Genomic DNA, 13698 nt, shown 5'->3' with positions numbered 1-13698 from the left:
AGAAACCTTTGTGTGGAGTCAAACGGGCCCTTGTATGGCTTTAAGTATCATTAGAGAAAGACAAAAACCACAGAAGATCCGGAAGAGACAGTTTCAAGTCAAAAGACTCAAAAGTTAGGGCGCTTATTTAGATCTGCAAAACCAGGTTGCAAATTCCCAAGAAACAATCCTAGCCTAAGATATTTCAACAGCAGTTTTCAGGTAAAAGAACTCTAGCTGAAAAATACTGCAGGCTTTGGTAGAGAAGGACAGATGTAAAACAGAAGAAAAGCTCAGTCTAAAACAAATCCCCAAAAATGTTAGAATCCCCTTGGATTTGCATATTGGAGCATGGTTCCTCTTCATTCTGATAACTATTCTTAAATAAAAAAAAAAAAACCAGTATAACAGCTGGCTGTAAACAGGACTAAATCCTTTCATATTTTTCATTCAACAAATATTTGAGAGCCTGCGATATGTAGTCACTGCTCTAGGCATTGGGAATAGGGTAGCAAACAAAACAGACAAAATGCTCTCAGGAAGCTTTCAATCTAGTGGCAAAAGATACATGACAGATGGGATGGAATGGCAGGCAGTAAGTGCTAAAGAAAAAGAAGGGAGGGAGAGAGCAAGAGTACAGAAGGAAAGAGTGGGAGGGAGCTGGCAAGGAGCTGGTCTTATCAAAAACAGATCTTTTAACCCAGTGGTTTTCAAACTTTAGCAAGTGTCAGAATCACCTGGAGGGCTTGTTAAAGCAGAGGTTTGGGGGCCCCATCCCCAGTTTTTCATCTGTAGGTCCAGGATGGGAAAAGTAATTTGCAATTCTATCAAATTCCCAGATTATGTTGATGCTGTTGGTGTAGGGACGGCACTTGGAGCTAACTGTTCTAACCCAACAGATTAGGAAGCCTCTATCCCATAGGTCTTGATTTACTTCTTTATATATTCATTCATTTCAAATATATATCCAGTGCCAAGAACTCTGCTAGTCACTAAAATTAAACAGATCCTGCCCTCAAGAAATTCACAGGCTAGGGTGGCTCAGTTGGTTAAGCGACTGCCTTCAGCTCAGGTCATGATCCTGGAGTCCCAGGATCGAGTCCCACATCAGGCTCCACGCTCAGTGGGGAGTCTGCTTCTCCCTCTGACCCTCTCCCCTCTCATGCTCTCTCTCTCTCTCTCTCTCAAATAAATAAATAAAATCTTAAAAAAAATTCACAGGCTAATGTCGGGTGGGGGGGACTCAAATAATTGCAATAGACTACTATAGAGAGCTCTGAGACTGGTATGTACATGAGCCAGAGGATGGAAGAGCAACCAATTCTATGGAAGTAATAGGAGTGACAGGGACTGCTTCCCAGAGGTCCAACAAGCACTTCTCCACAGGCATATAGAGGGTGGGAAGCCAGCATTTCCAATGAGAAAAATAGCACCAGGCAAAAGCAGAGATGAGAAAGAGTATGGCAGAGGCGTTATAGAAAGTGAGGCTGCAAAGGTAAGCAGTAATCTGATCTCCGAGAGCTTCTTATTCATGTTAAAGAGTTTAAAATTTTATCTTTAGGCAATGACTAGTTGGGAAGTAGGGAGAAATGATGTGATCCGGTATAATTTTACAAAGCTCTCTGGACACATAGGGCCCTTCTTTCACAAAGCACTAGTTTCTCTAAGCCTACAGGGCCTCATAACGTGTGCTTAGTAAATGTATATTTAATTGAACTGAACAAGGTTTCCATCAAGTGCTATCTTATGGATGAGAGGCAGGCCACTACCCTCCTCACAAGACTCACTTTGGCCTGGATAAGACTTGTAAAACAGGTCCAGCAGCCTCAATTATTGCACATTACTCCTTGTACAACTGGAGTCCCCTCAGAGATTAGGGCAGGCCTTCATTGTTTACATGTCTACTCACCCACTAGACTTTGAGCTCTCTGAAAACAGAATGTCTTAACAGACTCTGAAGGCCCATAGCCCTAGCAGGAGACCCAAAACATAGTAGCTCCAGATCCAGTAATGTTGGGTAAACTAATAACTGAGTAAGCAAATTTACCAACAAACCCATGAGCCCATATAGGTAAGGATATGGATAAGCTTCAGGGTCCATGTCCCCAAACCCCTTTTGAGAAGTAGAGTCCCCAGTTGAGGCAAGGTGGATTTCATATACACTTGATAAAGGATTTCCCAAATAGGAACAAAAAAATGTTGCAAGTGCCATAAAAATCCTTCCAGGTTTCTGGGGGCCCCAATGAGAAGTAAGTTTTGCCTGAAAGGAGTTTGAAGGCAGATGCCAGGAAAGACCTGGGGGTGGGGGGCGGGTAGGAGGGGAATGAGGCGAGTGGCAGGATTATTCAGCGGACTCTTTAAAGCTGAGTACGTGCTGGATACCTGCCGATTTCTAGGGCTTAAAAAAGTCCTAGAATTTTAAGTCTGAGAGTGACCTGCTCAAGGTCACAAAGTAAGTAGGTGAAGTCACAAGGTAAGACCAATGAGGCATCTATATACTGTTGAGTCCTGTTTTCTCCTGACAGAGACACAGTAGGCAAAATGAAAGATTATTCTCAGGAACAAGTTTTTAAATATGGGCTAGACTAGTGAATTGAATTTTTATTGGTAACCATACTACTAACCCTTCCCTTCACCTTTCAGTTCTGGGGAAAAAGTGTAAGACAGTTATCCAAGCAGTTAAACAAGAAGCACTTTGCTCCCAACACACATAAATAGCAAAACTCCTAAAGCATTCTTCCAAAATACCCGCAGTAATGTTTGCTGCTGAAACATTCAAGACAGTAAGGGCCATAATAATCATGTCTTTCGAAATGGAGTATTGAACATAAAGTAACTGTCAATCTCCTTTCCTTGTTTGTTTCTAACTCCACAAGTCAGGGTATTCCCGGGGTGGGGGAGGGGCTGCATAAGTCAAGCTCCATCCAGCCGTATTTTTCAAGGAGGTGAACCCTAGAGGTGATTCCCCCCGGCCTGAACATGAGGGACTTTTTCCATGCAGAATGAATCGACGCCGCTTTGCTAGGCTTCCCGGTGGCCCGCCAGGGTTAGCGCCGGAGGACCGCAAAGTTCGCAAAGGAGGCGGCTCCCAGCCCCAGACCTGTCGGGTCTCCCCGCCCCTCCCCCGCTCCGGCCCTCCCCTGGCTCCCCCCGGGTCTCCAGCTTCTGAGACCGCCGGCCTCGCCGGGCAGTGCACAGGGGGCCTTTGTTGGTCCGCCAAGAGCCGCCGGCCGCGCCGGGCGGCGCCCCGCCTCACCTTACCTGGCGCCCCCTCCCGCCCACCCTGCCCGGCCACAGGGAATGAATGGGCCCCGGCCCCCAACCCGCGCTGCCCCCCACCCCCGCGCCCCAACCCCGCAGCCTGCGACGCCAGGGCGGCCGCGCGGGAGGCCGGCTCTCACCTTCCGCGCTCGCTCGGCTCGACTCTCCTCCTCCTCCTCCTCCTCCTCCTCCTCCACCCGAGTGGCGGCGGTCGAGCCGGGGAGTGAGCGCGCGAGGGTGCGCGAGGGGCAGCTTCACTTTCTCCCTCCCGCCGCCGCCGCCGCCGCCGCGCTCGGCGCCTCCCCCACCCTGCTCTTGCCGGGGAGTCCCCTCAGGAGGGGCTGGGGGGCGGGGGTCAGCGACGGCGAGGGGGCCGGAGGCAGGCGACGCAGGAAAAGGGGATGCTGTGAGGGGCGAGAATGTGAGGGGACTCGGGCGGTCTCTGGGGAACGAGATGGGGAGACAGAGTTCTTTGAGATCTCGAGAGCGCGGGGCCCCGTGAAAGAGAGGAAAGAGTCTGAGGGAAAAGCGTCTGGGAAGGAGGACCGCAGAGCCGGTGAGGGAGACGGTGGGGAGGCGCGAGGGACGAGCGCAGGGGGAGGGAGCGTTGTAGGGGGAAGCCGTGAGGGGGCGTCTACAGTGCCGCCGGCACCTAGGGCTCCAGCTGCAGCCGCGGCCCGGCCGCCTCCCCAGCCCGCAGCCGCGCTATTGTACGCCGCGGGGCCTGGCCCCACCGCCTCTCCCACCGGCCCCCGCCCCCTCCCCCGCGAGGCTGCGGCGCCCGCCGAGCCCAGCCCGCCCCGCCTCCCGCAGGTGGGAGGGGGCGGGGAGGGCTGCCCGACCCACGTGAGGAGGCCAACCCAGGCGTGGGGGAGGGCGAGCGCCTGGGATGACGTCATCGGCGCATGACGCCAGAGGCAGGGGAATCACCCAGCTGCCGGATGATGTCATTGCGCCCGCGTCTCTCCTCCCCGTGCGCCCTCTTCGGCTGTGGACACCTTTGCGCGGCCTTTCCCTGGGAAGGTTTTGGGACGATTTTGGGGGGCCTTGGTGTGTGTAGTATAGGGTCCAAAAAGATGGGTAACCCCTTGGCCTGGTGGTCCTCTTCAGGTTAAAAAGCACCACCGCATCTGCTAGCTTTCATTGCCAAGGGCTAAATTTAAATACCCCATCTCCTGTGACCGCAAAGTCAGACAATTATTATACTATTTCGTTTCTTTGTGGGGAGAGGCGCGAGGCAGGAGAGCCAGAAAGGATAATGGATGTTTGAACTATCGTGAACTGATAGAATGGGTTTCCTTTCCCATTTTTCTCCTACCACGGAGACTACGTTCAACCCAAACCTTTCCCCTGAGCTCAGACTGTTTGTGTGTGTGTGTGTGTGTGTGTGTGTGTGTGTGTGTGTGTGTGTGTGTGTATTTCCTAATACCTCCTGGACAGCATCACTTGCATACCACTGTACCTCAAATTCTATATGTCCAGAACTGAAACATTAGTGACGAAGGGTCTGGAATCAGATTGCCTTGCTTCAATTCCCATGTGCGCTAACTTTAGTGATAGGACCTTAACATTTCTAAGCCACAATTTCTGCATAATCAATAGTATCTGTGTATCCTTAACTCCATCTCTCTATGCTTATTTTACCATAATAGAAAATACAACCTATTACTATTTCCCCCACACTTACTAATGTTACTTCCCGGTCTCAGTGAATGGACCGCCATCGCCCAATCCGCTATGCCAGAAACCTGGACATAGCCCCATTCTTACTCCCCCAACACCCTTATCAAGTTGGTCACCAGTTTTAAGAGACTGTATAGAGTCTCCTAAATATTTAAGCCCTTGCCCTTCTCTTCACTTACCGTCACCTGGACAAGTGGAGCAACTTTCAGTCTCCAAATTCAATCCATTCTTGCTGGTGACCAGAGAAGTCTTTTAAAACCACAAATCTGATGATGCTTTCCCGTTTAAAGACTCTGAAAGGCTTTTGTTGCTTTCAGGATGAAGTCCAGACTCGTTAACTTGGCACTGTACAACTTTTGTGCTTATAGCAGCCTTTCTAGCTTCCTCTCACGTGGAATATCTTTTGTTCCAGCCACACTGAAATGCTACTTAATGTTCTTTGAGTGCACATTTCTTCATATCTCTGAGCCCTTATATCTTTATCTCACTGGCCAACACCTACCCATTCATTCTGCAAAGCCCAGCTCAGATGTCATGTTCATTCATTCAACTAATATTTCTTAAGTTTCCTTGAGCCTTCACAATGTTGTAATCCTACAGTACTTTCATGCCTTTTGTGGCATGTAGCACGGTCTAGTAATTGTATTTGTGTATCTAACTTCCTAAGCTCCTTGAGAGCAAGTCACATTCCTATCCATACTATCCTTATTCCCAGTACCTAGAACAGTGCCTGATACACAGTAAGAATAAATGTGTTATAAAAATGCATTTAACAGGGGCGCCGGGGTGGCTTTGTTATTAAGCGTCTGCCTTCAACTCAGGTCATGATCCCAGGGTCCTGAGATCAAGCCCCACATTGGGCTCCCTGCTCAGTGGAGAGCCTGCTTCTCCCTCTCCCTCTCCCCCTGCTTGTGCTCCTTCTCTCGCTGTGTCTCTTTCTGTCAAATAAATAAATAAAATCTTTTTAAAAATGTATTTAATAAATGCTTACATAGTGCTTACTATGTGCCAGACACTGTTCTAAGCATTGCCTCCTTTAAACCTCCAATAACCCTATGAGATAGACTACTGGTATCTCCCCATTTTATTGATGAGCAAACTAAGGGGCAGAGGGGTTCATTTAACCCAAGGTCATAATCTAGCAAACTAATTCTAAACTAAACTGTTTTTGCTTGGTCTCTGGTGGACAAAATGGCTCCCTAAAGATGTTCATACTCTAATCCTAAGAACCTATAAATATATTACCTTCCACGACAAAAGAGATTTTTGTGGTTAAGGATCTTGAGATGAGGAGGTTATTCTGGATTATCCAGGGTAGATTCAATGTAATCACAAGGATCCTTAAAAGTGAAAGGGAGGAGGGATGTGGAAAAGGGAGACAGAAGACTGAGGAAGAGGTAGATTCAACTACAGAACAGGTCAGATGTGAGATGTGATTCAATGTGAGAAGCACTCTACTCATCCTTTGAATGCAGAGGAAGAGAGCTACCAGCTAAAGAATGAAACTCCAAAAAGTGGGAAAAGGCAAGAAAACAGATCCTTCCTCAGAGTCTCCAGAAAGGAACAGAGTCCTGCTGACACTTTGATTTTAGTCCAGTTTCATTTCAGACTTCTGAACCACAGAACTGTAAAATAATGAGTGTGTGTTGTTTTAAACCGCTACATTTGTGATAGTTTGTTACAGCAGCAATAGGAAACATACACTGTCAAATCAAGGGTGACTGCAGGTGCCTGGGTGGCTCAGTCACTTAAGCGTCTGACTTCAGCTCAGGTGGTGATCTCAGGGTCCTAGGATCAAGCCCCAAGTCAGGCTCCACACTCAGCACGGAGTCTGCTTCTTCTTCTCCCTCTGCCCCCCCCCCACTATCTCACGTGCTCTCTCTCTCTCAAATAAATAAATAAAATCTTTTTTAAAAAATCAAGGGTGACTGCTGTAGGCTAACAATTGGAGGGGGCTACTTGCTAGAGGTACAAGGTTCTTAGTTGCATCTACCCAAATGTCTCCATCCCAGGCCAGGGTCCCACTCCCTACCTACAGGAACCCTGACGTTAGCATAAGAGAACATTCAAGGGATCACTGCCACCCCAACTATTACATTCTGAGACTGATTTTCAGCAGTCTGCTCCCCAGGTACAGAAGAGGGTTCTTTAAAAATCTTCCGTGGGGGCGCCTGGGTGGCTCAGTCCCTTAAGTATCTGCCTTCGGCTCAGGTCATGATCTCAGAGTCCTGGGATCGAGCCCCACATTAGGATCCCTGTTCAGTGGGGAGTCTGCTTCACTCTCTCTGGCTCCCCCTGCTTGTTCGCTCTCTCTCTCTCTCTCCCTCCCTCTCTCAAATAAAATTTTAAAAATAAGTAAAAATAAAAATCTTCCATGAGGTCTTCTGGAGTTCACACCATGTCCTGAATTGATGGGTGGATGACCTGACCCTGAAATTCCCTTTCTTCAAGGCTTTTTTTTTTTTTACCTGAGTTTTATGTATGTATGTATTTACTTATTTATTTAAGGGGGGAGGGACAGAGAAAGAGGATCTTAAGATCTTAAGAAAGAATCTTAAGCAGGCTTCACGCCCAGCACAGAGCCCAATGTGGGCTTGATCTCACGATCCTGAGATCATGACCTGAGCCAAAATCAAGAGTTGGACACTTAACCAACTGAGCCACTCAGGCGCCCCAAGGCTTTTTTTTAGATAAGCTTTTTTTCAATCATCCCACCTCCCCTCCAATACTTGATGCTATCAATCTTTGTTATTTCAGTCATTCAAATGGGTGTGTAGTGATATTGCAGTGTTATTTTAATTTGCATTCTTTTGGTTACTAATGAGGTTGAAAACCTGTTGATAAGTTTGTTAGTCATTTGGATATCCTTTTTTGTGAAGTACCAGTTCAGATCTTTTGCTTATTTTTTTTTAAGTTTATTTATTTATTTATTTATTTATTTATTTTAGTAACCTACACCTACCATGGGGCTCAAACTCACCACCCCAAGATCAAGAGTGGCACATTCTTCCCACGGAGTCAGCCAGGCACCCCATTTTGCTAAATTTTTAAAAAGATTTTATTTATTTATTTTGAGAGAGAGAGAGAAAGAGCACACAAGTGGAGAGAGGGACAGACGGAGAGCCAGAGAGAATCCCAAGCAGACTCCCCGCTGAGAGCAGAGCCTGATATAGGGCCATGGGACTCAATCTCAGGACCCCAAGATCATGACTTGAGCTGAAATCAAGAGTCAGATATTTAATTGACTGAGTTACCCAGGCACCCCCCCATTTTGTTCAATTTTTAAAATCAACTTTATCGAGGTGTAACTTTCATGCAATAAAAATACACTTATTTTAAGTGTTTACCTTGATGATTTATGACAAATGTATATCCCTTGTTACCACCACCACACCCCTTCTGACCCAGGAATTTCCTTGTGCCCCTTTTCAGTCAATCCCTACCCCCATGGCAATCAATGTTCTGCTTACTATTACTATAAATTAATTTTGCCTGTTCTAGAATTTCATATAAATGGAATCATACAGTATGTACTTTTTTGTGCTGGTTTTTAACTCAGCATAATGTTTTTGAGATCATCCATACTGTTTCATGTCTCATTCAGTAATTTCTTTTTATTGTTGAGTATAAATATACTATGATTTGTTTATCCATTCAACTGTTGATGGACATTTCAAGTTTGGCGCTACTATAAATAAATCTACTGGGATCATTCATATACAAGTCTTTGTGTGGATATATGTTTTCGTTTCTCTTGGGTGTGAAATGCATGGGTTGCAGGGTAAGCATATATTTAACTCTATAAGAATTGTTAAACTGTTGAGTGCTTGACTGGCTCAGTCAGAAGAACATTCGACTCTTGATCTTGGGCTTGTGAGTTTAAGCCTGAAGTTGGGTGTAGAGATTACTTAAATACAAATAAATAAAGAATTGCTAGACTGTTTTCCAAAATGATTGTACCATTCAGTGTCTTTTTGACATGTCCCCATCATTCTCTGAGCACTTCCTTGGTTTTTGGTCCAAGATGTTCTAGGCTTTTCTTGTAGTGTCTTTGACCCCAAACCCTCAAATCGGGCTTTTCTCCAAAGAGTTCTGATTCCTTTCATTGAAAAATTGTATTTAGAAACCAAGGTGTAAGCACTAGATGAGGTCATTACTATGGACTGTCACTGTTCCTTGGTGCTCTCAGTGTATATAAGACTCCAAGTAGGGGTGCCTGGCTGGCTCCACCAGTAGCGTATGAGGCTCTTTACCTTGGGGTTGTGAGTTCGAGCCCCACATTAGGTGTAGTAATTACTTAAAAATAAAATATTTTTTTAAAAAAGACTCCAAGGAGACTCACTCTCACTCTCCTTCTGGCCTTTAAAAAGCATACCACCATGAGTTCTACAGTAAAAGGGAAAGGAATTCTGCCAACAACTTGAGGGGGCTTGGAAGCCTCTGATAATAAAGGAACCCACCAACACAATGATTGGAGACTTGTGAGACCCTGAGCAAAGGACCTATCTAAGTCATTTTCAGACTCCTGACCCACAGAAGCTGTATTTTTTTAAGTCAGTAAGTTTGTGGTCATTTGTTACTTAGCAATAGAAAACAGAGACAAAAGGGGTGGGAGAGAAGGCTCCACCAGTTAGCAGCACTCATGAGAGCCTAGGAAGGCAGGACTGAGGCAGAGATCATTTTCCTGTTTCTCTGGCTGTTGCTGCTGGAGAGAACAGTTATGGAGACCGGATTTTTCTGCAGCTGTATCTCAGTGGCCAGCCACTAACTTTGTGGGTGACGAGAGGTCATTGTCATGACACATGATAGCAGCAGCAGCCCTCGGTTGCAGCTCTGGTGTGTATTCTTGAACATCAGTACTTCATTTGGTGGGTTTCTGATGCCTCTAATTGTGTGAGAGGTGGCAGCTCCACTGGCAAGTCCATTTGGCAGTGTAGTTCTGGTAGTGATTCTAGCCTACAACTCAATTCTCCTAAATTTGCAACAACCTTGTAAGTACCTCATGTCTCTTTAAATCTTCTTCTACTTAGAATAGCTAGAGTTCATTTCTGTTTCCTTCACCTAAAGCTTAACAGATATACCCGCCTTTGCTTGAGCTAGCTTAAAAGGCTTCCTCTTTCTTGTGGCCAAGTGATTCTGGTCTAAGATAACAATGGAGACATCAAGAGTTGACTGTTACCACAAAGGGTGGGAAACTAAGGAGTCAATGAGGCAGAATGAGGGCTAATTCATTCAACCAACACATTTTTCTCATCCCCTGCCCTGTGTCAGGCCCTTGAAATAGAGATGGGTCATGAACACCCCTGCCCTCAAAGAGCTCCAAAGCTAGTTGGGAAGACAAAGGCATATATGAGTAAATCACAGTACATTTTATGACCCATAAAAGGAATTAATTAAATATAGTGGGAGCCCAGAGAAGACAGAGGCAATAATTCTGCCTCTCCAGGGGTATTAGGAGATTACATTTGAGGTGGGTCTTCTAGGATGAGTGAGCTTAAAAAGAAGAAAGAGAAAAGGATCCATTACCCACAAGCCTTGTTGGACACAGAGTGAGTCAATCACTTTGAAGGCATCATTCCATTTAACCCTCACAATATCCCCAGAGCTAGGTATTGTTATCTCCTTTTTACAAATAAGGAAGCTGGGCCTCAGTGAGGTTAATAATTTGATGATGTCCAACAATTGGATGTAAAGGAAACAAGCTCATAGGATCCACTCTAGATAGTATAAGCATAAAAACACTTACCTCAGGCTGTGAAACTGCTTGAGCAATCATTGGCAGTGCTCAGAGTAAAGACTCCAGGCTGGGTTTTCAGGAGTGACTCCCCCAGTCCTCCTAGTGGGAGCAGCGGGGGAGCTGTGGTCCTAGCAGACTAGGAAAGCTTCTTTTAAGGCTGCTGGCTCCAGAACCCCGCCATCTCCGCTGCGGTTCACACCAGCATAAACAGTTACTGGGTACCCTGCCCCTCTCCCCGCTTAACTCAGTTCCAAACTCAGGTCCTGCAAGAGTACATCTGATTTGTGGACACTAACTAGCTGGAAACAAGTCTGGAAAAAGGGATTTGTTTTTCCCACCTCCAGTACAGGGAGACATACCAAAAGGCAGCTGGACTGGATGTTGAGTGAGCCAATTCATCATTTCCACCACATTCAGTTTGATGGGCTTAGGAATGTTCACTCAACAAACACTAAAATGATTGATTATGCCTATCATGTGTGGAAATGGACACTCTCATACACTACTGGTGGAAATGTAAGGTACTCTGACAGCATCTAATAATATTAAAAGCATGTATCCACTCTGAGCCAACTTTTAGGAATTTATCCTATCAAGAAAAAAATAGCACAAATACATGAAGTTCAAGAATGTGCACTGTACATTGTGGCTACATAAATCTGGAAACAACCTAAATATCCATCAATATTTGACTGATTAAATAACTAAATGATACATTCACACAGCAGAATACTATGTAGGCATTAAAAGGAATTAAATGGATCTCTCTATGCACTGGCCTGAAAAGATGTCCTTCATATGTTGTTGAGTGTAAAACAATGACCAAAAAAAAAAAAAAAAAAAACTGAGTTGCAACTACTAGTTTATATAACATAATCTCATATTTTGTTTTTTTTTAAATGGAAGTAGCAGATATGTCAGTATAAGCATAGGAAAAATTGTTGATAGTGTTTACTCTCAGGGATTGGAAGGGTGAAGGTAAGCAGACTTTCATATGCTTTACTTTACATAATTTTTAAAAGCTAGGTATTATGCGGCGCCTGGGTGGCTCAGTCGTTAAGCATCTGCCTTCGGCTCAGGTCATAATCCCAGGATCCTGGGATCAAGCCCCATGTCGGGCTCCCTGCTCTGCTGGAAGCCTGCTTCTCCCTCTCCCACTCCCCCTGCTTGTGTTCCCTCTCTCGCTGTGTCTCTGTCAAATAAATAAAAATCTAAAAAAAAAAAAAAAAAAAGCTAGGTATTATGGGTAAGATTTGCTTTTCTTGGTTGTAATTTCCAGTATTTTCAGAATATATATATATATATATATATATATATATATATATATGTATGTATTATGTGCATGTGTGTGTGTGCCTTTTAAACCATTTTTAAGGATAACCTAATATACATTTTTAAATCAGAAATAAAGATAAAAAGTGAACTGAGTGGTTTGAACCCAGAATGAGTCCCAGTGGCCACTGAGCAGGCTTTCCAGTAGGTAGGGCAGAAAGGTTCATGCTCAGACCCAACTCTGCAGGGTCAGTGTGAGTTGATCCTGCTTGACTCTGTCCTGGGGGTGGAGGGGCAAGCCATGAGGCAGGAAATGCATAAGCATCTGCAAGTCCAGGGAGGGAAAGGTGTGCCTAGGCTCTTATCTCTTCATACAGATGAATCTGCCATGAGGGCCTACTGTGGGCCAGGCATAGTGTTAGGTACTAGAATTATGAAGATAAATAATATAATCATTGTTCTCAAAATGTTTATTGTCCAAACAACAATAATATCAATGAAAATTCATATCTGCAATCATAACATTTTTGTAGATCTAGATAGCCCTTAACAATTGACAAAACACTTCTCTTCCTCCCACTTGATTCTCTCAACAGCTCTGTGAGGGAGCCAGGGCACAAGTCAGGTCCCCATTTTACAGATGAGGAAACCAAGGTCCAGAGGGAAAGTGACTTAGTCCAAGTGTATATACCAACTACATTTTACCAACTGTTTTCACGACCATTAATTCATTCACCGGGGGCACAGCTGGGCCTAGGAGAGGGGCTTGGGGGAGCAGGGCCAGGCTCAGGTCCTGTGTGTGCTGCATTCTATCCTGTGATGCAGTCCCTTCAGCTGCTTGATCCCAGAATTCCATCCAACTCAGCAATGTGTAGGGGCCAGTTCTGTTCTGTTCCAAAGGGTGAGGTTGTTCAGTACATCGGCATGGGGAGAACAAAAGGATCTCTACCTTGCTCTGTCCTCTGACTCTTAGACCTACTGTCCTGTGTTATTTTGCACTTTCTGATTTTGCACTAGAGTTCACATTGTTGTATGCAAATGTTTTGTTTTGTTTTTCCCTAGAATATTAATCTCCATAATAGCAAAAATGCGTAATTCTTAGGTATCTTCTAAGAGTATATCTCTCCCATTTTTCAACTGCCACCTTCAATAAGGAATACAACTAACATATTAATAGAAACAAGTTTCATGCAACAGTACATATCCTTAGCCTGTGCAATGTACCCTGATATTTTCCATTATATTCTATATAATTTCACTTTTTACAAGTCTCCTAAATGCAATAGGATCCTGGATTGAATCCTGGAGCAGAAAAAGCACATGAGTGGAAAAACAGGTAAAATCTAAATAAAAGCTATAGTTTAGTTAATAATATTGTACCAATGTGAATCTCTTAGTTTTGGCTCATGTACAATGGCTACGTGTGATGTTAACATTAGGGGAAGCTTGAATGAAGAATATGCAGGAAATTTCTGAAGTATCTTTGCAGCTTATCTGTGAATCTGAAATTATTCAAAAGAAAACGTTTACTTAAAAAAAAAAAACCAAATGCAGGGGGAATAAGGTGGCAAAATGGATGAAGGGAGTCAAAAGGTAGAAAGTCCAGTTGTAAAATAAAGAAGTCAGAGGGATATAATGCGCAGTATAAAGTTTATATAGTTAATAATACTATATTACATATTTGAAAGTTGTTAAGAAAGTAAATCTTAAAAGTCCTCATCACACGAACAAAGAAATTTTTGTAACTATGTATGGGTACGGGTATT

At 44.5% G+C, this 13698-nt stretch overlaps 1 protein-coding gene across 2 annotated transcripts in view; it reads right to left on the bottom strand.

The window, feature by feature from the left end:
- The window catches only part of PAK1 (p21 (RAC1) activated kinase 1), a 150066-nt gene extending 146145 nt beyond the window's left edge, over positions 1 to 3921 (bottom strand). For both annotated transcript variants that reach the window (XM_027580607.2, XM_027580609.2), the window contains exon 1: positions 3381 to 3921. The gene's annotated coding sequence lies outside the window, so the exon portion shown is untranslated. The remainder of the gene's footprint in view (positions 1 to 3380) is intronic.
- Between the last annotated feature and the right edge of the window lie 9777 nt (positions 3922 to 13698).

The sequence above is a fragment of the Zalophus californianus genome, chromosome 11 (assembly GCF_009762305.2).
Source record: "Zalophus californianus isolate mZalCal1 chromosome 11, mZalCal1.pri.v2, whole genome shotgun sequence".
In the NCBI taxonomy this organism is placed as follows: domain Eukaryota; kingdom Metazoa; phylum Chordata; class Mammalia; order Carnivora; family Otariidae; genus Zalophus; species Zalophus californianus.
The sequence above is the reverse complement of the archived record's forward strand: the minus strand, read 5'-3'. Positions and strand labels throughout refer to the sequence as shown.